This window comes from Podarcis filfolensis (assembly GCF_964270895.1).
Source record: "Podarcis filfolensis genome assembly, chromosome: 6".
Lineage (NCBI taxonomy): Eukaryota > Metazoa > Chordata > Lepidosauria > Squamata > Lacertidae > Podarcis > Podarcis filfolensis.
In genome coordinates this window covers 72,184,539-72,209,297 of record NC_139609.1, presented here as the reverse complement: position 1 = coordinate 72,209,297, position 24,759 = coordinate 72,184,539, and the positions used below count along the sequence as shown (strand labels likewise).

Here is a 24,759-nt window from a genome sequence, read left to right as displayed (position 1 = left end):
TTCTCCCCTCCTGTGGTCTCCAGAAATTGGTATTCAAAAGCATTACTGAATCTATTTGTGGAGGCAGAGCATTGCCATCTTGGTAGCAGCCTTCTGTAGCCCTCTCCTCCATTAATTTGTCTAAGCCTCTTTTAAAGCCATCTAGCTTGGTGACCGTGGGACGCAGGTGGCGCTGTGGGTTAAACCACAGAGCCTAGGACTTGCCAATCAGAAGGTCGGCGGTTCGAATCCCCGCAACAGGGTGAGCTCCCGTTGCTCAGTCCCTGCTCCTGCCAACCTAGCAGTTCGAAAGCACATCAAAGTGCAAGTAGATAAATAGGTACCACTCTGGCAGGAAGGTAAATGGCATTTCCATGCGCTGCTCTGGTTCGCCAGAAGTGGCTTAGTCATGCTGGCCACATGACCCGGAAGCTGTACGCCAGCTCCCTCGGCCAATAAAGCGAGAGTCGGCCATGACTGGACCTAATGGTCAGCGGTCCCTTTACCCTTTTAGCTTGGTTACCATCACTGCCTCCTGTGGGAATATGCTCCATAGTTTAACTATGTGCTGCATGAAGTACTTCCTTTTATCTGTCCTGAGCCTTCCATCATTCAACTTCATTGGGTGTCCACAAGTTCTAGTGCTATGAGAGAGGGAGATTTCCTTCCCTCTATCCTCTTCTTCCATGCCATGCATAACTTTTATAAACTTCTATTCACCTTTTCTCTAAACTAAAATGTCCCAAGCACTGCATCCTTTCTTCACAGAGTCCCCTTGATCATTTTGGTTGCCCTTTTCCAAACTTTTTCCAGTTCTAAAATATGCTATTTGAGGTGAGGCGAGCCGAACTGTACAAAGTATTCCAAATGCGTTCGCACCATAGATTTGTATAACAGCCTGATTATATCAGCAGTTTGATTTCCAGTGAGACTGAAGTGGCAGGCACCATCCCTGCTTCAGTGTTTTCCTTGCCTCTTCTGCACAGAAACCTTAACCATGTTGCTCATAAATAAATGTAAGGCAATGCAGGACTTACTGCCACTGCCCCATCCCTTAGGCTAGCCTTCTCCGACTTTGAATAGCCAGATGTTGTTGGCCTACATCATCCCCAGCATGGCCGGAGTCAGGGATGATAGAGATTGTGGTCCAACAGCATTTGGAGACCCAAGGCTGGGTAAAGCTATCCTATGCATTTCAGTGTACCCAGCTGGCGATGTGAACAGGGCTTCTGATTCCTGCTTTCATTAGATAGATAGATGGATGGATAGATAGATAGATATTTCACATGTTCGGTTTTTCTGGAATTCTGCTTGTGTTTGTGGCGTTCCAGTAGGTCAGCAGCCTTTAATCAGTAGATCAATCAACTAATCTTTTAAAATAAAAAAATCAGCAGCAAAGCACATTTTCAGCCAGTGGGGAACACCCATTCGTAGTTTTAGGCAATTTTGGTTCCAAACATAAGCCTCATGTCCCTTCAGCTCTTCTCCTGTAACAGCACGGCTAGATAAGTCCATTCATGAGTGCATGGCTGTTGGGTGGTGAGGGGATGGAAGTGGTGGTGGGTGCTTTAAGTAATCCTGACCTTAGAATTTGTCTCCCAAATTCCTTGACAGTCACAAGGACCAAGCATCCTACAACCTAGGCTTGTACATTATCTTTATAGGAGGGATGCAGGGACCTTTGTCTGCTCCCTTTGCCTCCAGACTTTGCCCAGATCTTCTCAGCTGGTAACAATGAACTGACACCAGGCCTCCATACAATTATGCTGGTAACACTTAGCATTTAAAGGTTGCATCTCATGACTAACTTATGTCCATTAATTTCAGTGGGTCTGCTATGAGTATGATTTAGACAGATGCAATCTCAAGTGTTTAAGCAGCATTTAAGAATTTAAACATTTATGTGGTTATTTATACTTAAATGAACATGACTGGTGTATTTAAACATTTATATGGTGCTTTCAGAGCATTTCACAGACATTATCACCTAACCCTTAGAACAGCCCTGTAAAGTTTTACTCCTGTATTGTAGATGAAGGGCTTGCCTAAGACCACCTGGTGTGTTCATGGCCGAGGCAAGGAACCCTCCCTGGATTCAGAAAATCTTAGTAACTACCAGCCAGTTGCCAATCACCCCTTCTTGGGCAAGGTTCTTAAGAGGGAAGAAGGTCTTGGAGGAAACTAGATCCATTTCAATTGGAGTTTAGGCCCAGTTTTATCACAGAAACTGCTTTGGTCACCCAGTATGATGACCTGTGCCATGAATGGATTAATTACCCTCCACCTCTCAGTGGCTTTTGATATCCTCAACCATGGTATCCCTCTGAAACAGCTGTCTGAGTTAGAGGTGGGAAGTACTGCTTTGCTGTGGCTCTGGTCCTACTTGAATGGTCATTTCCAGATGTTGATGCTTTGGGTGTGCTCTTCAGCCCCATGAAGACTTCAGTGTGGGGTTCCTCAGGGTTCAGTTTTATCCCCTATTCTGTTTAGTATCTACATCAGGCTTCCTCAAACTTGACCTTCTAGATGTTTTTGGCCTACAACTCCCATGATCCCTAGCTAGCAGGACCAGTGGTCAGGGATGATAGGAATTGTAGTCTCAAACATCTGGAGGGCTGAGTTTGAGGAAGCCTGATCTACATGAAACCACTGAGTGGGGTTTTGGAGTTATGGAGTACATTGTCAGCAATATGCTGATGACACACAGCTCTATTTTTCCATTACATCTGCAGGTGTGGCGCTGGATGTGCAGCACTGTTGTCTTGCCTTGGCAATGGATGAGATCCAACAAACTGAAGCTCAATCCAAACTGAGGTTCTGTTAGTGGGTAGTTCCCTAGACCAGATGAATGGGAGGGGGCCTGCTCTTGATGGGGATACTTGGTGGGTATGTAGCTTAGGGGTAGTTCTGGGTCATTTGCTGTCGCTTGAGGCTCAGGTGGCCTCAGTGGTGCAGAGTGCCTTCCATCAGCTTTGGCTTGTGGCCCAACTGCCCTATTAACTGGACTGGAATAGCCTAACCTCTGTTATCTGTGCTCTGGTACCCTCTGTGTAAGATTATTGCAACACATTATACGTAAGGCTGCCTCTGAAGATGGTTTGGAAACTTCAGCTGGTGCAAGCATTCAGTTGCCAGGTTGCTCACTGGAGCAAGACATTTGAGATATTGCACTAATCCTAGCCTGACTGCACTTGCTGCCAATTGGTGCTGGTTTTTACCCATAAAGCTTTAAATGGCTCAGGACCGCTGTACTTCAAGGACCGCCTCTCCCCATATGAACCAACTCAGACCCTACAGTCTCATCTGAAGCCCTTCTTCATGTGCCTCCTCCTCAAGAGGTCCGGAAGGTGACAACATGAGAACAGACCTTTTCTTCACTGGCTCCTGTTTGGAGAATGCTTACCTGGTGCCTTCATTACATAGCTTTAGCTGCCAGGCAAAAACGTGTCTCTTTAGCCAGGCCATAACATTCTATGGCCCTTTAAATACGTTTGTGGGAAGGGGATTATTGATTTGTTTTTGTTTTATTATATATTCTGTGTTCTCATTTTGTTTTGTTTTTATGTTTTGAACCGCCCTGTGATCTTCAGAGGAAGGACTGTCTACAAATTTAATTAATTAATTAATTAATTACAGTGCAGCTTCTTAGCCATTACATTACAGCAGGTCATCAGATCAAATCATTCCAATCAACCATTTATCTTCCAATGCAGAATCAGCAGAGTTTCACGCCTCTGGGTGGTAGGACTATGTGTCAGATGGAAAAAAAACTTGTCTCTATATAACAGCGTTTGTCAGCCAACTTTTTTGACAATCGTGCCACAGGTCAAGTCCAAAGTATTAGGTAGTGCAGCTGTAGTGTGCAGTGTAGCACATCTGAAGCCTTCTGTGCCTTTGTGTGGATTTTCTTCTTGCCTACTGAACCAAGGAGCAGGCAGCAGCTGTGCCAGCGGCAGTCAGGAGCCCTGCATGACTCCTGCTCCAGTCCACTAGTGCATAAATCCCTGTGGCTTGTGCTATTTATAGCACCCATGCCATGGGATATAAAGCAGCCTTCTCCAACCTGGTGCTCTCCAGATATTTTGGACTGCAACTCCCATCAACCCCAGCATGATTGCAGAAGGCTGGGATAAATATTCCTCATTTCTGTGGATGATGTGTGTCCAAGCAACTGTGTTACAACTGGGGAGTGGGGAATAGTATGTAAGCACACAAGCTGTTAGGTTGCTGGCTATATTTTTTTGTATAGTACAACTGTGTGGCTCTAGCCAGACTCAGTGCTTTTGTTTAAAAACAACAAAGAGTCTTGTGGAAACTTAAAAGACTAGCAAATTTAAAAACATAAGAAGGCCCCATTTAGTCCAGCATCCTGAATTCACGGTGGCCAAGCGTATGCCCATAAGAAGCTCACAAACAGAACCTGAGCACAACAGCACTCTCCCACTTTTGATTCCCAGCAGCTGAGACACTTGTTATGGTATAAGCCAAACTGGTCCATGGACCACCAATGGTCCATGAACTTCATTCAGGTAGTCTGCAGTATGCCTGTAAAAATACAATTTGGAATAATACAGAATCTAGCACAGCACTTTACAATTTCTATAGCATTAAGTGGTCCACCAAGACTCTCATAAATATTGAAGTGATCCTTGGGCGAAAAGGTTTGGGAAGCGCTGGCATAAGCCATGATATTATTATGATGCAATCCACTTCATCAGGTGCATGATGAAGTGGACAGTGGCTCACAAATGCTAACACTATAATCATGGTGTTAGCTTTTTAGATGCCATAAGGCTAACTGGCTTTTCCCCCACAGTACTTCATCCTAAAAATCACAGCACTCTTGAGCTGGTGCTACTCAGGCATGCCACAGTTTAATATTGGGATGTCTTGGTCAGGTAATACAGATGCTTTCTCTCTAATTTATTTCCTGCCATGGCCAGCTAGAGCGGTTATAATTGTGAAATATTGAAGAAGAGCAGGTCGATTTGTTTGCAGTCCTACAGTCAAATGAGCCATCTAAGAGGAGCGGAGACAAAAAGAAGTTGTGAGCACCCTTTTGAAAGGCCAGGATTTTCTAACGATGGGGTCACCCACATTGCACCCATGAGTGCGATGGCATCTTTGAGGTTTTCCCCTGGTGCCCACAAAACCTCAGAGCACACACACTGCTCCCTTTGTCATGAGGCAGTAAGGATGTTTTTTGACCCTGTAAGGTACATAGAACTAAGTGAGGAAGTTGGAAGAGTGGCACTCTTTCCCATTTCCTTTTTCAACTCTGTGGGTTTTCCAAAGCTCAGGTTAATTCTCCTGGATCTGACTTTTACTCAGGGCTCTTAGAAAAGCAAAATGTATGCCTGTGTGCTTTCTCCCTTTCTGTCTCAGGGCAGGATGAGGCGACTGATCAGGGGAAGTGGGGAGATGTGTAGCACCCATGGCACTTGCTGAGAAATCCAAACGTGCCCATGGTGACCAATTAAAGTGTTTGTCAACTGGAAGTCTTTAGTCCAGGGCTGTTGTTGTTGTTTGTGTGTTATTTCCTCTGGATTCCCTGAATTGAAATGTGCCTTCTGGGTCATTAAAGTTTCATGATACTTTCACCAGCTTACTTGTTTAATTTCCAAATGTTTGACACTTAAGAGAGTGTAGAGGAAGAATCAGCTTTCTTCACTAGGGTCATATTAAAGAGGGGACACAAGCCAGCAAAGATATGGCTAGTTTGGAAGCTCGTCAGAAAAACCAATCATTTATTTTCATTCCATACATTGATGTTTGTGTGAATAATCTGAACATTCCTGGCATTCCCCCCTCCCTAATAATGAGTGGATTTATTAATTTATTGTATTCTTTATTTAAACCATTGATATCCCACCTTTCTGCAAAAGTTTCAAATGCAATGAGCAAACATTCACAATTTAACAATAAACATTAGATTATAGCAGAGTGGCTTTAATCTTGCAGGATCTATTTTGGTTTTTCCCCTCCTGGAACCCAGATACCTAGGGCAAAACTTAGGCTTAGGAGCAAATGCACACTTATAATTGTGAAATGAGGCATCTGAGTGTATCTCAGCTCAAGAATTTGATTTTTCAGTACCAGAACTGAGCTTACTGTCCTGCTACACAAACATCCATTCCTGCTTTTCTTCCAAGCTTTCCTTGCTTTCTTTCAGCAATCAATTTTGGGTGGATGTTGCAATTGTGAAACAATTGGAAGTCAGAAATCCTTCCAATTGTTTAACAATTGTGACTCATTCAGAGATCTATGAGTAGATCCTGATCTATCTTCTGCCTAATGCTGGATTGAAGCAATATAGGCTGTGTGTATGTAACACTAGTAAAAGCAGTTATAAAGCTGAGAAATCACAAAAATTACCATCTCAGAAGAATGCTTTCATCTGGTATCTAAAAGCTATTAAAATAGGCAGTAGCTTAGTATAAGTGAGAACAGTATTCTACAGCCAGGAGGCCATCACTAAAAATACCCTGCCTCCAGTCACTCTAGACCTTGTATCTGAAAGGGGCAGTACCCAGAATAAGATCTCTGCTGTAGCTCTTAAAGAGCCAGTAGGCTCATATGGGAGCAAGAAGTCATCCAGATACAGAGGCATACCTAGGGTCCTTTGCACCCTTGGCAAGGAGCTGTATGGAGGGGGAGGGCTCACCAGAAAAAAATCTGATAAGCAGGTGAGGTTGTCTGGACAGGAGGATCACACCTTGTGGGGGCACCCACAGAGCTCTCTGCCTGGAAGCCACTTTGAATATCCCTTTCCATTCTGCTGATTCCTTCTGCAGGCAAAGCGGATAACTGGAGTGCTTAGCCAGGGGGGCTCCAGGTATTGTGGGAGGCCTGCTCCCTTGGCAGGGACTGCTTTCACCAATGCCACTGTTCAGATACCAAGGTGTAACAGAGCTTTAAATGTCAAGACCAGCAGCTTGTATCGTGCCTAGAAATAAACTGGAAGCTGGCAGAGATACTTCGCTACCAGCAATATGTGCCTCAACGTAATTTGGCCTGTTCTAGCCAGTGATCGGGGGACGCGGGTGGCGCTGTGGGTTAAACCACAGAGCCTAGGACTTGCCGATCATAAGGTCAGCGGTTCGAATCCCTGTGATGGGGTGAGCTCCCATTGTTCGGTCCCTGCTCCTGCCAACCTAGCAGTTCAAAAGCATGTCAAAGTGCAAGTAGATAAATAGGTAAATGGCGGGAAGGTAAACGGCGTTTCCGTGCGCTGCTCTGGTTCACCAGAAGTGGCTTAGTCATGCTGGCCACATGACCCGGAAGCTGTACGCCGGCTCCCTCGGCCAATAAAGCCAGATGAGTGCCGCAACCCCAGAGTCGGTTACGACTGGACCTAATGGTCAGGGGTCCCTTTACCTTAGCCAGTGATCTGGCTGCCATATTCTGAACTATCTGAAGCCAATACAGTTCACACAGATTATCATTTACCAAGTGGTTAACATATCCCAGTGTGCACAGCTACATGGTAAGTCTGTTATCCATAGTGCCCTGTCAAATGGTGAGGAGAATCTTGTCACACCTCCACCTTAGCAGAAACCAAGCCCATACAGACAAGCATTTTGCCACACCTGATGTCTTGGGAAATCACCACACAACTTTGCAGTATGATACAGACAATGAATCTATCATGGGATGATAAAGTTTCCCATGCAACTGTTTGGCAGCTTGTGTCTGCTCGCTCATCCAGAAAAGCCGCAAAATGTTAGGAGTCGACCCCTACTTAACAGGGCGACACAAGTTACTGGCTTAGCAAGTAGTTACACATGCACCATGCCAACTTCCCACTTAGGAAATGGTTTTCTGTGATGACCCCAAGTTTTCTTCCCTAATTTATACAGCATATGCTATTAATCACATTTTATTGCATTCATTAATGGGTCTAAAGGCTGCTAACAATTAATAAAGCTTCAAAAATATATATTTTTTCCCAGCTAATCCAAAACATCAGCATCTAGAGTCTTTGGTAACAAATCATTCTGTAATTGACACATCTGCCTTGTTTTTCTGTCAGTTGTTGAGGGCATTCCTTGCTCTAATGGAAGTATTTTCTGTCATTAGTTTCTGAACACTAAATGGACTCATCAAGCCAAGAAACACATTCTCCCCATCAAACTTCTGTTAGTGGATATTATCCAGGGGAAGGATCCAGCTACTTAAACACCCTCCTGGCTATACTTACTGCATCCTGTGCTTCAGGGGCTCACAGTTTAGCTGTTGCTACTGCGGAACTGAAGGACTTGAAGGGAAGGGAGGGGACCTCCACAATATCAAAGTCCCAAGGAGGGAGGAGACTGAAATAGAGAGAAAAGGAGGGGAATCTTCAAGCAAAGCAAAGGTTTAGGTTATTCAGAGGCCACACACATCCTTGGCTCTTGGATTGTTCAGAGGAGAGCAGTGTACTTCCCTTCCTACCTTGGGCTGTGCTAAATGTTGCCACGCAGTCACAGTGAGGTGACTTTTGCTTCTACCTGCATATGAAGGTATATGAGTGGGCAGTTGTCAGTCATGTCAAAGGAAGGAAGGGAGTATAGCAATGACTAGTGATGTGTATGGGCTGTATGGGTACGTGGTGTCTTGGGCTTTTGGTCAGCAACTAGGTGAATCCTAGTTTCACCATGTGGCTGAAGGTGCTGACACATTCAGAGTTCTTTTATAACTCCTCAATCTTTCTTTCAGCTGCTACTGCCCAGGTTCACTTGGCTTTACATTCATGTCTCTTCCCCCCATTATGGGAAGTGTGGCACAATGTGTAGCACATACCCACAAGAACAAGTTGCTGTGAGGAGCATCTGGTTGGACACTGTGAGATTGGGATGCTGGGCTAGATGGGCCATTGGCCTGATCCAGCAGGCTCTTCTTATGTCTAGGAACTGGGAAGATGTTAGGTCCAATCCTGACTGAATGCATATAGGTGTATGTGTGAATGCCTTTTGGTCCAGACCCCCTCCACATATGCATTCGGCATAAATTCAGAAAGATTCTATACACCAGGCCCGGCCCACCCATGAGATGAGGCTAAGCAGTATGGCGGGGGCAGCACTTCCTGTCTCATCTCAAGTGGTGAAACAGGACGTGCTGTGCACATACAGACTGTGCATGCATAGGCTATGCGCACATGGTCTGTGGTCATTTTGCAAGTGCATAAGTTCTTCAGATGTTATACTCACTGTGCATCAGGAGGTGGCTCAGCTTGTGACTGAAGCAGGTTCGCTGCTGTTCTCCCTGTATAAGTGCATTCAAGCCAACAGTGGATGTAATGTCTGGGCAGTCCTCCAAACTCCTTTGATTCTCTCGGAATAGGGTGGGGGTTAGGTTTCAAACAGCCATTTAAATAATATTTGGAAGCAAACTAATAATAATACCTCGGGTTAAGAACTTAATTCGTTCTAGAGGTCCATTCTTAGCCTGAAACTGTTCTTAACCTGAGGTCCCACTTTAGCTAATGGGGCCTCCCGCTGCCACCGCCATGCAAATTCTGTTCTCATCCTGAAGCAAAGTTCTTAACCCGAGATACTATCTCTGGGTTAGCAGAGTCTGTAACCTGAAGCGACTGTAACCTGAAGCGTCTGTAACCCGAGGTACCACTGTAATGATTGCTGGTCACATGACAGGTATCTTTTCCTCAACAAATTTTGTCATTAAATGAATATACTGTTGTTTATGGACAATGGCCAGTACGGAGGCCACCACCTTGCTGAGGCCATGGAGGCCTGGGTGTGGTCAGTGCCTTGATGGGTGGCTCTGAGACTCATATGTATACTGCATTGGGTTCTGTGATAGAGTTAATTAATAGTTGCTGGAAACCACAGTTGCAGGAAAGGACATAATAAAAGTGCTGTTGTGCTCAGGTCTTGCTTGCGGGCTTCTCATAGGCATCTGGTTGGCCACTGTTGGAACAGGATCCTAGACTCAGTAGGCTCTTCTTATGGTCTTATAGAGAAGAAAGGTGGGGTATAAATGAAAGAAAATTAATGTACATTAACAATGTCTTCCTGGTACATTTCAGGCATTGTTATTGTAAAGGACATTGCACTAACCTGACCGTCTGTGTGAAGGGGTCAGCTCTCTTAGATGGTATCAGTGTTACTCACTGGGCATTTACATGGCACTCATGAGACCTAGGGAGTCTTTTTCATTCCGTTGGTGCAAATTCTTCCAGCCAAGGCTAATCTGACACTTGTAATATCATACTTACCATTGTTGTCTTCATCACATGCCAGCTGAATCCATGCAACTGGGTGAGCCTACGCAGAAATCTAACTTCCCAAGGAGTGGAGTTAAGGGAAACAATGCCATTTAGCAGTCAGCGTAACCCAGACACAATTGCTCGTATGCACTGCCTTGATGATTATTAATTAAAGTTAATTATAGCACAGCTATATTTGAGCTGCTGTAGCATGCATAGACAAAAGCAGAATTACAAACAATAGGCTTGTTCCTCCACTGTCTCAGTGGGGCATTTTAAATTAAGAAAGCTCCAAGGTGAGTAGAAGGATGGAGCCTCAGGCTCTCCCTCTTTAGAAGGTAGCTGAGTTCTGCCAACAGCATCCACATGGGATGCTGTTGCTGACAGAATGCTGGAGGGCATTGGCAACATCTTCTAACTGTGCTGGCAATTGATGCTGGTGGCCTTATTGATGGATGCCAGCAGTATCAGTGATGGATATGGGTGGCACAAGAGATAGATGCTAATGGCAGTATTGATGGATGTTGGTGACATGCGTTGCTGGCACTGATAAAAGATGCTGCAGTATTAGTGAGTACTGGTATTGAGGGAAGATGGGGAAAGAACAGTGATAGATGATGACCATAGCTCTGCTAATGGAAGTGGGTAATGTTAATGATGAATGCCAGTGCTGTTGATAAACAATGTTGGTAGCCTTGGTGAGGGTCAATGGTTGTGTTGCTAATAGATGGTGAGTAACAGCATTACTGATGAGTGCCAGAACTGTGGCTGATGGATGCTGGTAGTATGAATGAAAGTACCCATGAATACTTCATGGCAACAGTGACAAATCTGAGGAGTAATGTTAAAGGATGCTGATAGCATTGGCCAAGGATACATTCTGACATGATTAGCAATGGATGTTGGGGTGCTGTTCTAAAAAGCTGGGAACTTTAGAAGGAGCAAGTGATGCTTTTGCAGACTGTGACTGGGAGCACTAGTGATCAATGTCAAGGATTAATATTCTTCCATTCCTATAGCAAAAGACCATTATCTTTGCACTACTGTTGCATCTGCAGTGAGTCACCTTTTGGCTAACCACACATAACAGTTTGCTACACAGAGGAAATGTCTACATAGGTTTTCAGTAATGGTGAAGCCAGGCCCAAGTATATTTCACTACATAAAAACTACTGAACTGTTGGGGGAAATGTGCACTAGACTTCACAAATTGATAAGGGAACAGAGGACCACTTGACTGTGTGGGTTGGGGGGGAGGGGAGAGCAAAAGGTGGGATATAAATCTTCTAAAATAAAACAGTAAATAAATCATAAACTGGAGCCAAAGTGATGCCAAAAACAAAGAGAAAACTGTAACCAGTAGCAGAGCAAAGTGCAGAAAAAAGCTGGAAAAAGAAGTAACATTATACATGAAAATCAATAGAACAACTTCTCAGGCACTTGCTGTTTTCTGTTTATTCCTAATGTAATCCAAGGGAGTCAATGGGGAAGGAAGACACTGCAGACTGGACTCTCCTATTGCAGCATCTGAGCATATGGATGTGTGCCAATACATTCAAGCCAAATCTTGATAAGACAGAGGTGTTATGTGTTCTGAATTCTTGGATCTAAGAGGTGGGGAGATGGCCTGCTCTGGGCAGGCTTGCTATGCCCTGGAAGAAACAGGTTCATAGCTTAGGGGATATTTCTGGATCCAACATTGTCACTGGAGGCTCAGGTAACCTCAGTGACTCAGTGGCCCTTTTAGACAGAGATGACTTGGCTACTGTATTCCATGCTCTGGTGACTTCTGCTTTGGATCCTCAAAATGGGGGTGTCAAGAAGTAGAATTCCAAATCCCCACCAATTGCCTTGACGAGTTGCCAGTCTCTCCCCCAATGTATTAGCATTAAAGCTTTTGTTTCTGGATACTTCTTTGCTCTCAATGTCCAATAAAATCAACAAGCATGATATTTATTTAATATATTACCTATACGACTATTCAAGCAAACCTCACAAAGAGATTTACACAAAATTGTTAAACCAATATAAGAAAGTAGTAAAAACAAACTGCAAAGAAGGGGAACTTCTGGAAAGCCAGATCCCTCCTCTTGTCAGGGCAAGTTGGCTCTGGAGTACCAGCTCAATGGCAGCAGCTTTGGGAGGGAGAGAGGACATCTCAGCTGGAAGATGAGGAGCTTACATGATGGGCATCCACCAGGTTGTTCCACCTTCTCTCTCTTTCCCCCTGAGGGCAAGATGTAGGTTGGTCAGATAACAGATAAGAGAACATGGGCAGAAAGTTCTTTGTAAGCTGAAGTGCAGTGACTTAGCAGAAAGAATACAGCTGATGTCAGCAGGACATTGTTTTCCCTTAAGGAATAATGTGCATAGAACTAGACAGCAAATAAGTTTGCATATAAGCAAAAATTCAAAGCCCTGCAACTTGGAGTTCTGCACAATAATTAAGCCCTGCAACAAACTTTCTGCAGTGTCCCTAAGAAGAAGAAAAGGGGGGGGGGAGAGATTCAACCCTTCTGTGGCTTGTGCAAATTTGCTAAGATACAAAGAAGTCAACAAAGTGCCCTCCAGATCTGGTGTACTACAGCCCCTACCCTATCATCCCTAACTGTTGGCTAAATTTGTGAGGGCTGGTGGGAGTTTTAGTCTGCAACATCTGGAGAACACCTTGTTGGATAGCTCTGTAACTCAACTCAGGTTTTCCAGTTGGATGACAGTTTTCCATCAACACATAAAACTTTCTCCTCCCTCTCTCTCTCCCCCCCCCCCCATTATCAGGCTAAAAAGAGAATAAGATAATTTAAACCCTTTTTTCATCTTGAAATTCTAGATCTTCATGAGGACCAAGCCTGGAATTCAGAGGGACAGAAATGACTCAGCCCTGAGCTACAGGGAGGCATGAGAGATACAGCATGGCCCAGGTCTGCATTTTCAGCTGTTCTTTCTGCAACTGCACAGTTGTGAGCGAGGAGTGTAGCTCAGTGGTAGAGAACACAATTTGGATGCAGAAGGTTCCAAGTAGGGATGAGTTGATCAGTTAATGTTGGTTCTCTCTATTTTTTCTTTTTTAGTCTAAAGTCCAGTTCTCATTCCTGCAGCAATTTGTAATGGAAAAAAATAGCCTCATGAAAATTCATTAGCATTTTAGCACAAATTTATTCTACTGTATACCTTTTCGTATGCAATTTTTGCAAGTGATCTCCTCTAATATGACACATCTTTGTATGTTGCTCTTACAAATTATATATATATATATATATATATATATATATATATATATATATATATATATACACACACACACACACACACACACACACACACACACACACAAACACATTTTACCCTACTATTTACTGGGCGGGGGGGGGGGTTCACCCATAACTTGGCTGGAGAGATGTATTGTACATTTAGGTGCAAATTTTGAAGGGTGCCTGTGTCTCGATTTGCGCATTCTTTTGAAAAGTCTTGGTAGGTTTGCCTTTAAATGCAAACTTTTGCCAAATTTCTACCCCTATCCCTAGTTCCACATTGTTGAATACCTGGCATTTCCAGATATGTGAACAAAAAAAACCCAAGTGATGCTTAAGATCTCTATCTGGGGCCCTGCAGTTCTTGTGAGCTGCTGGGCTAGCTGGACAAATATTCCATGTGAAATTAGGACAAAGGTGAGGAGTGGGTGTTGTGCTAATGGTGCACATTTGTTCTCTGTTCTCATGGTACAAAGGAAAGCAGGCCAAGGAACAACTGAAGAAGATACCATGTTAAATTTGGGCTAAAGCTGATCTTCAAAGGACAGGATAACAGCCTTCACTGTAGCCTACAATCCATGTAAATTGCAAGAGGGGGGAGTGAGAATGATAAAATAGTATGAAAATTACTATAGCAACATCTCGTCTATGACTGACCTAGTTTGGGACAAAGGAAGGGTCCCCTAATACCTAAATGCATTGTAGACTGAAATCTTTCATAGCTGTCCAGAGGCAATTTTTTGCTTTGTTTACAGTGATTTAGTTTGATTAGCTAGGGAGGGAAGAAAATGCTTTCCAGGTTTTGTCCTCAGAGGGGCTTTCACGATACTGTGATGAGTTAATCTCAGTAGCAAGCAGATCTATCACAGGTCTTTGGAAAAGCAACCTCCTGCCCTGTTTTATGCTAAGCTGATATAGTTTTCCACTGTTCTTATTGATGGCTTATTTATTCTGGTCGAGCCTCGTGTGTGTGTGTGTGTGTGTGTGTGTGTGTGTGTGTGAGAGAGAGAGAGAGAGAGAGAGAGAGAGAGAGAGAGAGAGAGAGAATGGATTTGTTCAGTGCATTTTTTCAGCCAGAGTGTGCCTATGGGCTGTCATACAATATAGAGCAGAGATGGGGAATTCTAGCCCATGGAGCTAATTAGATCTGCCAAACCTCCCCACTTGGCTATTTGAGCCAACATATACCCAATGGGACGTGGGTGGCGCTGTGGGTTAAACCACAGAGCCTAGGACTTGCCAATCAGAAGGTTGGCGGTTCGAATCCTCGCGACGGGGTGAGCTCCCGTTGCTCGGTCCCTGCTCCTGCCAACCTAGCAGTTCAAAAGCACGTCAAAGTGCAAGTAGATAAATAGGTACCGCTTTGGCGGGAAGGTAAACAGCGTTTCTGTGCACTGCTCTGGTTCACCAGAAGTGGCTTAGTCATGCTGGCCACATGACCTGGAAGTTGTACACCGGCTCCCTTGGCCAGTAAAGCGAGATGAGCGCCGCAACCCCAGAGTCGGTCACGACTGGACCTAACGGTCAGGGGTCCCTTTACCTTTATACCCACCTGTCTATTCCCTAATGCCATATGACACCACAGGAGCAGAACAGATAAGTCACCGCTTCAGACAGCACTGAATTCGAGCAGCTGACCTGAAGGAAAGCATGACTCAGTACTTTTGTTATTTTAGATTGGGGTGCGACGCTTGGGAGCTTGCTGGACTGCAACTCCCTCATCCCCAGCTAGCATGGCTAATGATCAGAGATAATGGGAGCTGAAGACCAGCAACATCTGGAGCGCCACCACTTCTCCACCTCTGCTTTAGATTAAAAATTTCATTGTAGAAAATGGGGGGGGGGAGTTGGATAAAGCACCCTGCTGCATTGTAGCAGGTGTGCTCAGCCCATCAGAAAACCAGAAGGCACATCACATGACAATGACGGTAGAGCCAATCCCAATGAGAAAGCCAAATTGCTACAAAATCGTCACGTGACATTGCCAAGGACATCCTGACAGTGCAAAGGAAGAAAATCACACCAGCTGTCCTGAACAGTTTGCTGGTGTAAGAACTGTCCTTCAGAACAATGCCACTGAGACAAGCACAGACACCAAGTGTTCTTAATCTTACAATCTGTTCTGTACTGCTCTTGTGTCTGGCTATGAAGAAAATGCTGAGAGACTTGAGCCCTCTCGCCTGATCCAATGGAAGGCCTCTGTTAAAGAAAGGCTTTGGCCACATCCACAATGTACATTTAAAGTGGTGCTGTGATACTGCTTTAAACAGTCATGGCTTCCCCTAAAGAATGCTGGGAGCTGTAATTTGAGAGCGTTGTTAGGAGATGCCCATTCCCCTCACAGAGTGACAATTCCCAGAGATTTCTTTGAAGGGCAATTGATAGTTAAACCGCTCTGGGAATTAGAGCTCTTGGAGCAAAACTACTAACAACTCCTGGCACTCTTAACAAACTACAGCTCCCAGGATTCTTTGGAGGGAAGCTGTGACTATTTAAAGTGGTATGGTACTGCTTTCAGTGTGTGAATGTGGCCCTTGCCTACTTGAGACTAACCACAGCATGCATTGCTTTTGTCAGGAGCCCTTTCTCCTTCTCTACGATAACAATTGTATGCATAGGCTCCGCCTCCCTTCTCACTGTAAAGCCCAAAAGCTGTAAACCTTCCCTGGGTCCTATAATTACTGAATGTGCTAGAAGTGGGACTGATTCTGTTCAGTTACTACCACTGCTGTTTTTCTAGAAAAAGAGGTGCCAGAACTCACCGTGAACACCTCCCTCATTCTCTTAGAATGGCAATGGCACCCACCTCAGAGGTGCCAGAATTGAGTTCCAGCGAGTTCTGGCTTTTAAAAAAAACCCTGGTTACTACCCATTTAAACAGGCTAGCCTTAATATTATGAAAAATGTCGATTTATGCCCATCACACCAGACAAAAGCACCTCATTCCACTCGAATATTTACCTGTTCCCTCAGCCATTTCCATTGTTTATGAGCGCCTATGCAGATTTGTAAGTGAAATGTTAATATTTCATGCGGTTCTTTGTGAGCTCCCCACCCTGCCATCTTTGGGCTTAGTGTTTCCCTGTTTTTCACATTGTGTGTATGTGTTCTGATTTGACCTACTTTGCATGTGAGCGTTCTCTTTACTGAACAGATGACATCTCTTGGATAACTTTGGCAGCGGCGGGGTGGGAGAGGAGGGAGAGAATATATCTATTTAGGGACAATCAAATAGATTGTGCAGCTTCTGCAGATTCCGAAGGTTTTTTTTTGTTCCCACAGGATTTCGTTTTATTCCCGGAGACATTTGCATTAAAATAGGTTCTTCTCTCTTTCGGAAGGGTTCATCTGCTTCTGCAGCTTACTCAACACCTGAAGTCAAAAAGCCTCTGTCACATTTCAACCACTTACCCCCCCCCCAACCCAGCAGCCAGCTGCACATACACAAAAGGGCTTGATGGCATCTGGCAGGTGATAAGCATCACAAACAGATATACAGAAACAAATTAAAGAATTGGGAGGCTCTTTCCTCCTCCTTCCCCACTTCACCTGAGAAAACTTTGTGGAGAAATTGAATTCAAAAGCATTTGTTATGCATCAGTTACTACAGATGACCGGGATATGACCTAGCCGAAAGCTGCTTCACACTTTAAACAGCAATCTTGTCTCCAGTTTAAGGTCATATCTGCATGTCCTACAGTAAATATGTAGAGTGTGAAGGGCAGTCACAGGATCCTAAGCCAGCTTCCTCCAGCCTGGTGCCCTTCAGAAGTTCTGAACTACAATTCCCATGCACCCTAGCTGTGCAAGCTGGGGTAGATGGGTGCTGTACTCAAAAACATGTGGAGAGCTCCAGGTTGGCCAGACTGCCCTAAACACTTGGCAGCACATGCTGGTCAGTTGCAGCCCTTAGACCCTTGCCCACTTCATGCTTAGGGGCACATGTTGAGATTTCCGCATTGCAGGAGGTTGGACTAGATCAGGCATAGGCAAACTCGGCCCTCCAGATGTTTTGGGACTACATCATTCCTAGCTAACAGGACCAGTGGTCAGGGATGATGGTCTCAAAACATCTGGAGGGCCGAGTTTGCCTAGGCCTGGACCAGATGACCTGTGAGATCCCTTCTAACTCTGCAGTTCTACAATTCTTTGAGCACACATTCCGTGTGCAGAAGCCAAACAGACTTGCAGCTGAATCTTAATTCAGCACTGGCAATAGGACAGCACCCAAGGCCAAAAGACTCTGTTGGGGTGCAAGGCTGGCTGCACAGCACAAATACCTACAAGGAAAAGTTGTGGCTCAGTGGCCGAACATATGCTTTGCATGCTGAAGTCCCAGTTTTAATCTCTGATATTGCCAGGTAGAGCTGGGGAAAGACTCCCTGAAATCCTAGAGAGCATCTGCCCAACACTGTAGACAATAGTAATGGGCCAATGGTCTGACTCAGTATATTCCTGTGTCCTCCAATGCTTTGCTGCTTCTCTGTGGTCCCAAGCATCTGTTGTCTGAATGGTTGCCTCACTTTGCCCAATCAGTTCTGCTGTTGAGAATTTCACTAACACAAGAGGTAAAAGGGGGGAGAAGAAGGCCGGATACAGTGTCGGGGGGAAGCACCTTAGAAGCACCCAGCAAAGGCAAAACAAATCCTACATTGTAGTTTATTTCTATGCTGCCTTCTGGCCAAAAAGGCCTTCAAAGCAGCTCACAAAGGTTAACACACGAAGTCAACGTTCTTTCAAACAAAATACAACTTAGCCCAAATATAAATCAGCAGGATCTCAACAACAACATTAGCACAAAGAACCTAAACACAAAAACATCCTTTCCCATGTCTGAAAGCAGAAACTAGTCTGCCCATTCCCCAGCAAAATGGCAAAACAGAGCACAAAAAACTTCCCAAAGGGTTACTGCACCTGAGGCAGACACTCATGAGCAGCCACTTTCCAGACAGCAGCTCATTACAAGGGTCCCAGGCAAAGGAGAGCAGGTTCATCCCAATGTTTTCAAGCACAGTCTCTCCCCAAAGGCTGATGGAGACAGAATCTGCAATGTGTAGGACAGTGATGGCAAGCAAATACACACAAAGCGTGTAACACGGTGTTACAAACGAACACAGAAACTCAGAAAATTAAGGTGGTTAAGTGATGCTTAATTGGGGGGTTTTAAGGACCATATTCTTTTGTTCACCGCTACATTACACCTGTAGGACACAGGTCTCCCATCTAGAAATATACTTCTATATCCCTCTGCCTGAATATTTTTTCTGGTGCCACCACTGATTGCAAGGGAAGCTGCAGCTGTTCTGTCCTCCTCAATAAGGGACATAGACATGCCCTGCCATTTTTCTCCTAGGGGGAAAAGTAGCAAGTCTCAAAAGGTGGGGAGGATGGAAGGGGGACACTGTTGGACCATTGCAGCCAGAAAAGAAATGCAACAGGCTCCCTAATGCTTCTTGAGTTCTTCCTTCTTCCTCCACCAGTCCATCAACTCAGTACTGTCTGCTTTGACTGGCAGCAGCTCTCTGGGGTTACATATAGGAGTCTGGAAGATGCCAGGGATTGAGCCTGGTATCTTCTGCTTGCAAAGTGTATGCTATACCCCTGAGCTTTGCTTTTTCTATATATATAAAAGGGGGGATTCTGGTGCCAGCTACAGGGGGCCTTCTGGAGCCCAGAACTCCCAGCTTTTGCCCTACCATGCCAACAATGGGGCTATGCAAAACACCAAAGAGCATAAGAAGGGCCTACTGGGTCAGGCCAGTAGTCCATCTAGTCCAGCATCCTGTTCTTACAGTAGCCAAACAGGTGCCCATGAAAAAATTGCAAGTAGGACCTGAGCACAAGAGCACATTTGAGCTACACTGCACCAAGCCTGAAACCACCCAAAGGAGAAATGGAATGAGATCACAGAGCAGCAGTATCAACAGCAATCCCTGAAATGAGGAGGGGATAGAGAAACCCCAGAAGACTGATGTCTTCCTTTGCAATCAAGAGAAAATACCCCTGATGCTGAGAGGAACTACACAGGGAGATAATGAGAAAGCTGGAGGAAGACCTGTTGTACAATGAATTGTTATAAGTAGAGTTTTTTTCTATTTTTATCCCTGTGATTAGATTCTGAACTCTTTGAATCATCATTAATGTAACACCCTAGAAGCAAGCTACAGCCTCAGCTGAATGCTGCATTAAGTGTTCCTGGCTAATTTGGGGAGTATTTGAAATCATGTGTGTAGGCAGACCTACGTCAGACATGCCACGGTTGTAATTCTTTTTTAACTTCTGAAATGAGAAGAATTGCCCGTTTTGTTATCAACGCATCCTTTGCTCCTTATCTGACAATTTATTAATATATTGCAATGTTGACTGATCTAGCTAATCTTAGCTGACTATTATGTATTTATAGATACAGATATATTTGTATCAAACCCGGCACAATCCAAAAAACTTACATCAGGACTAAATCCCCATTGGCACTACATTTAAAGCAGCATCAAACCACTTTAAGCAGTCATGGCTCTAGCCCCCCCCCCCCCCCCCGACAAAAAAAGAATTCTGGAAAGTCTAGTTTGTTAAGGGCATTGACAGTTGATGGAAGATCCCTGTTCCCATCACAGAGCTGCAATTCTCAGAGGTCACTGGAAAGTGGGATTCACTTTTCAACCACTCTGGGAATTGTAGCTCTGTGGGGGAGTGGGGGTCTCTTAACAATTCTCAGCATCCTAATAAACTACAATGCCCAGAATTCTTTGGGGGAAGCCATGCCTGTTTAAAATATAACCACAGTGCTTTAAATGTACAATGCAGATGGGGCCTGAGAGCTGGTCTACGCATGACTTGGAACAAGGTGGTAAAATTCTGGACTATGCTACTTAAATCTGCAAGTGGGGGATGGTGATATTTCTGAATGCTCCTCATGTGAAAGAACTCTCTGCACTAAAACCATGTCAGATAGAGAACTATGCCAAACCTTTCTCCTGGTGTGCGAACTTACTGAATAGTCACAAGGTTGTTGATATGTTGTTGTTTTTAATGGGGAAGATCATTCAGAGATATCACCTGCCCCCACCTGAGTCTGAACTGAATTCTGCCATCTTGTTCTGCCTTGTATATCAGCAAGTCTATATAAATCCTATTAAAATCAGTTGAAATCTAAGTTCCATTCCATTCCATTCATCTGGACAGAGCTGCTATGGACTAGCTTTTTGTAGGATCACTGGACAGTGTTTAGCTCTGAAGTTGTAGTTTTGGTGCGGCTTTTTGGTTTTTTTGGTTTTTGAAGTTACCAGGGCAGAAGCAAACTAGAATAGTCTCTCAAACTAGAATAGCCCGTTTGGTGCTCAAGTTCTAAGAATGCAACATTGCTTACCACTTCTCACTAAAGCCACTTTCTAAACTTAACAGTATTTATACAGCTTTCTCATTCTGCAGTCAGAGGAGGTAGTGGGTGTTGCTCTCAGCTAGTTCCTGGTTCCTCCCAGGAAGCACAACGAAACCAGACTGCATCTCGTAGTGGCTCTTTCATACTGTTACATTGCACATGCACACATTTGTCCAGGCCACCAGATGGAGATGTTGGAGTCTTAGAGATGATTAAAGATTGCTGTGCTCCTGGGATTTTTCTCTCTCAGTATGCACAGGCAACTTTCATGTTTGACTTGGCTCCTTAGATATTTGCAGTTGCCTGGGTCTTTATTCTTCTTTTACATTAGGCAGCAATGGGCACGGAATAAAAGATTCAGGATGTGGCAGGACTTAACTCAAATGCCCTATGGACTCCTTGTCCTCTTAAGGCAAGAGGGCAAGACAAGACATTTTGCTGCCTGAGATTGAACAGCAGTGACTCCTCTCTGCCAAATCAAGCTGCATAGTACCCAAGGATGGTCAATTTATCTGTGCACCTAAAACAGAAAATCCCAAAAAAGCACCATCCCCTGGAAGTAAATATACAACAATAATAAATCAAATTTGCTGCTCTCTCGTGGCACCCAAAATCAGCTGCCTTGCTCTGTCTAACGGTGCAGCTGCAAAATGTATTCTGTAGGGTGGAATGTGTTCCACTTTACAGGATTTTAAAGGCTGCAGTGGACAGTCTCTGTTTGAAGGGATGCTTGGGGAAGGTCAGATTTAAAGATAAAGAGCCTTTAAAAAGGACAGCCTGGAAGCTGTCCATCATCAGCACCTGGACATCAGTCTGAACAGACACAATGGTCACTTGGTCACTATGGCCTTCCTCACCATGATGAGATGCATTTTTTAAATACTGCGTGTAATTTTTTATGTTATCGTATCAAGAACAAAAATTCCAACGAATAACCTTACAACAAATTAATAGCCTTACAATAAATCGAAGACAGCATACGGTTGTACATTGTCCTTGAACGTGTTAGATCAGAAAAAAACATTCATCTCTCCATAAACTTATGGGGCTGATTTACATGTGTTTGCTTATGGGAGGTTAAGGTTGATCAGCATCACAATGGACCAGATATTTTGTAATTCAGTGTATTATGTTTCTCTTTAAACTAAAGCAATTGTTTCTGAATTTGCATCTATACATATTAATTATGTGCAAATTGTACGCAGATCTGTACCAACCTTTGTTCTCTTTTTGCTGATGCATTAACTCTTTTTTGGTACTGCATAGCATAGAAACATAAGAAGCTGCCTTATGTTGAGTCAGATCATTGGTCTCTCTGCCAAATCAAATTTTGGAGGGCCAAATCGCCCATACTACACCCTAACTTCCTGCTCTTTCGCTTCTTTTAAAACAGTCATCCACATCTGTGTCATGAATCTTCTTTTCGTATTGTGTAATGGGCATGGTTCATGTATTCTCTCCTTTTCTCATTTCTCTGTTATTTTGGTTCCTCAGAATCACAGGGGGAAAGGAAAGGAGAGAAAGGAGACCAGTGGTATGCATGGGCTGCTATATTAGGGAACGTGCCTTCCAGATGTTTTGGACTCCAGTTCCGATCACCACTGGTGACAGGCTGTGCTGGCGATGGGAATTGGAGTCCACAACATCTAGAGGACAGTGAGCAAAGGACACAGAGGCCAGTTTGTCTACTAGGAAAGGAACACAACATGCCGCAGGCGGAGGCTGCAAAAACAGCAAAGCCTACTGTAATCAGATTATCCACATCTTGAATTCTCAAGGCAGCTGATTTGGAGAGTGCAATGAGGTGTTGCAGAAAGGGAATATCATGCCAGTTCAGTGGATCAGTCTGTGACTATCACCTGAGCTAATTTGCATGTTGTGTTTAGGATTTGCACATAGTATATATCCTGCTGCGTCCCTCTTTCTGTCAGGATTCAAAACATTGTGCTTTTTTGGCACAGCTGGAGTGTCTGGTGTAGAAACTTGTGAGGTTCAGTGGTGACTGGTGCCCCCTGGTGGTGGGGGGAAGCAGAAAGACCAACGGTGGGTGGAGCCAGAGCCAATGACAGGCAGATCCGTACAATCACCAACTCAGAAGTAAACCCCATTGCATTTATTGGAAGTTGTAAGTACATGTATATAGAACTGCACCCTTGGGGACTCTTTACTATAAAAGACTCTCTCATACGTAATAAAGCTAGGAACATACGCTTTTCCTTTCTCAAGAAACGTACTGTCTTCCAAAGCCTTTCTGTTGCAAATTAAATAGCTGCGTTCATGCAGGATGTTGAAAGTATGCTGAGAGTTGAGTTTCGCTTCTGGTCCCTGCCCCATCCTTTTTTATTTGCCCTGAACGCTGCCTCTTTTGAAAGAGCTCACACTGACATTCTGCAACCTTGTTTGAAAATGAGCCGAGTTTAGCTTGCAGAAGAGCCATTTTATCTGTGACCAATTCTGGTGGGGTATCTGTGTTAGTCCATGGCAGTGAAAGCAACAAAGAGTCTTGTAGCGCCTTAAAAGCACAACAAATTTATTATGTTACAAGCTTTCATGGGTCAGAGCCTTCTTCATCAAATTCAGAAAATGCTCGCCAACATGTATAAGCAATAACACGCTGCATTTAGAGAAAAGATGTGTTCTTTATGGTGTTTTTTTTAAAAAAGCAGAGGCAAAGCTTCTGCCAAAACAGTGGGAGGGCACCTGTGGCCCTCCAGGTGTTGTTGGACTCCAGTTCCCATCAGCCTCAGCCAGCATGGTCAATAGTCAGGGATGATGGGAGTTTGAGTTCAACATCTGGAGAGCCACAGGTTCCCTTTGTCTGTCCTAGAGTTTTCATCCTGAAATTGGGAGGTGTGTAGAAGTTGAATGTAGAATGTATTATAGCCCATAATTCCAAATGGCATTTTAAATGGAAATGAGTGTTAGCAGGGCTGAACCAGACAGAGACTGGGACTATAACACAGGCAGATGCTGGGCAGAACAACCCAATGTGGGGTGGGAATCCATACTGGAGAACCCACACTTCCACAACTCTGATGGGTTTGTTGGTTTGTTTTTTCTATTTTTCCTAACAGATTCTTTTAAAGAGAGAGAGAGTGTATACACACACACACACACAGCAAAAGAAAGCTGTAAAAGAGGTGCTTTCTCTATTATAACTACATCAAGTGTTGTTTTAACTAGAACTACATTACCTCTGAAAATGGCTGGTCCAGGGCTGAACCTGTCTTAAGAATATGTGAGCTTTAGGCTGTCTTGACACACCCCAGAAACACCCTTTTTTGTTCTATCATCTCTGAGAACACTGAGGATCAGCAGCAATGGTGGAGCTTTCTTATCCATGCCAGGGAGACCTCTGACTTCTAGCTGCAGCCAGGGACATCATTCTCCAAGCATGGAGATGAAGGTCTGCAGCATCCAAAGGGATAGATCCCAGTTGTCCTTCCTGGGAGCTTAGGATTGCTCCCTGAAAAACATGCCAATTAAATATGTGATAATGCCAGATACCTACCTCTCCGGAGCAAAATTAAGAAGGCAAAAGGAAGGACTAAGATGTACATAAATTGAAAGACTTCGGGGCTTATTTCAACAGTTTTCTTCTTCATCAGGGGAGAAATTGGCACCCAGTATGATTGAAATTAAACACACACAAAGCCCTTTTATCAGAAATAACCAGTGTGTGACTTAAACCTTCGCTCACAAACCTTGATGAATTTGCAAGCTGTAGGGATCATGGATTTGAGAAAATTAATTTTATGCTTTTCATCCTCCCAATTTTTTTAAAAAAAAAGAAAATGGAAGAAAATGATTTTTCTCCTTTGTGCCTCGCTGGAATGCATCATAGATTGCAACACAGAATTGAAATGTAATGAAAACAACATAATCTGTCTCTGGAGGGGGGGTCTGCTTTGTGAAAAGCCTGCTTCCCCTTCTGCCCTACTGGG

At 44.2% G+C, this 24,759-nt stretch overlaps 1 protein-coding gene across 3 annotated transcripts in view; it reads left to right on the top strand.

Annotated features, from left to right (window-relative positions):
- Positions 1-24,759, top strand: part of DLGAP4 (DLG associated protein 4) — a 334,263-nt gene that overhangs the window by 188,826 nt on the left and 120,678 nt on the right. The window contains exon 3 of one of the 3 annotated variants that reach the window (XM_083618458.1): positions 13,017-13,107. The exons of the other annotated variants lie outside the window; for them this stretch is intronic. The gene's annotated coding sequence lies outside the window, so the exon portion shown is untranslated. The remainder of the gene's footprint in view (positions 1-13,016; positions 13,108-24,759) is intronic. 3 annotated transcript variants of the gene reach the window in all.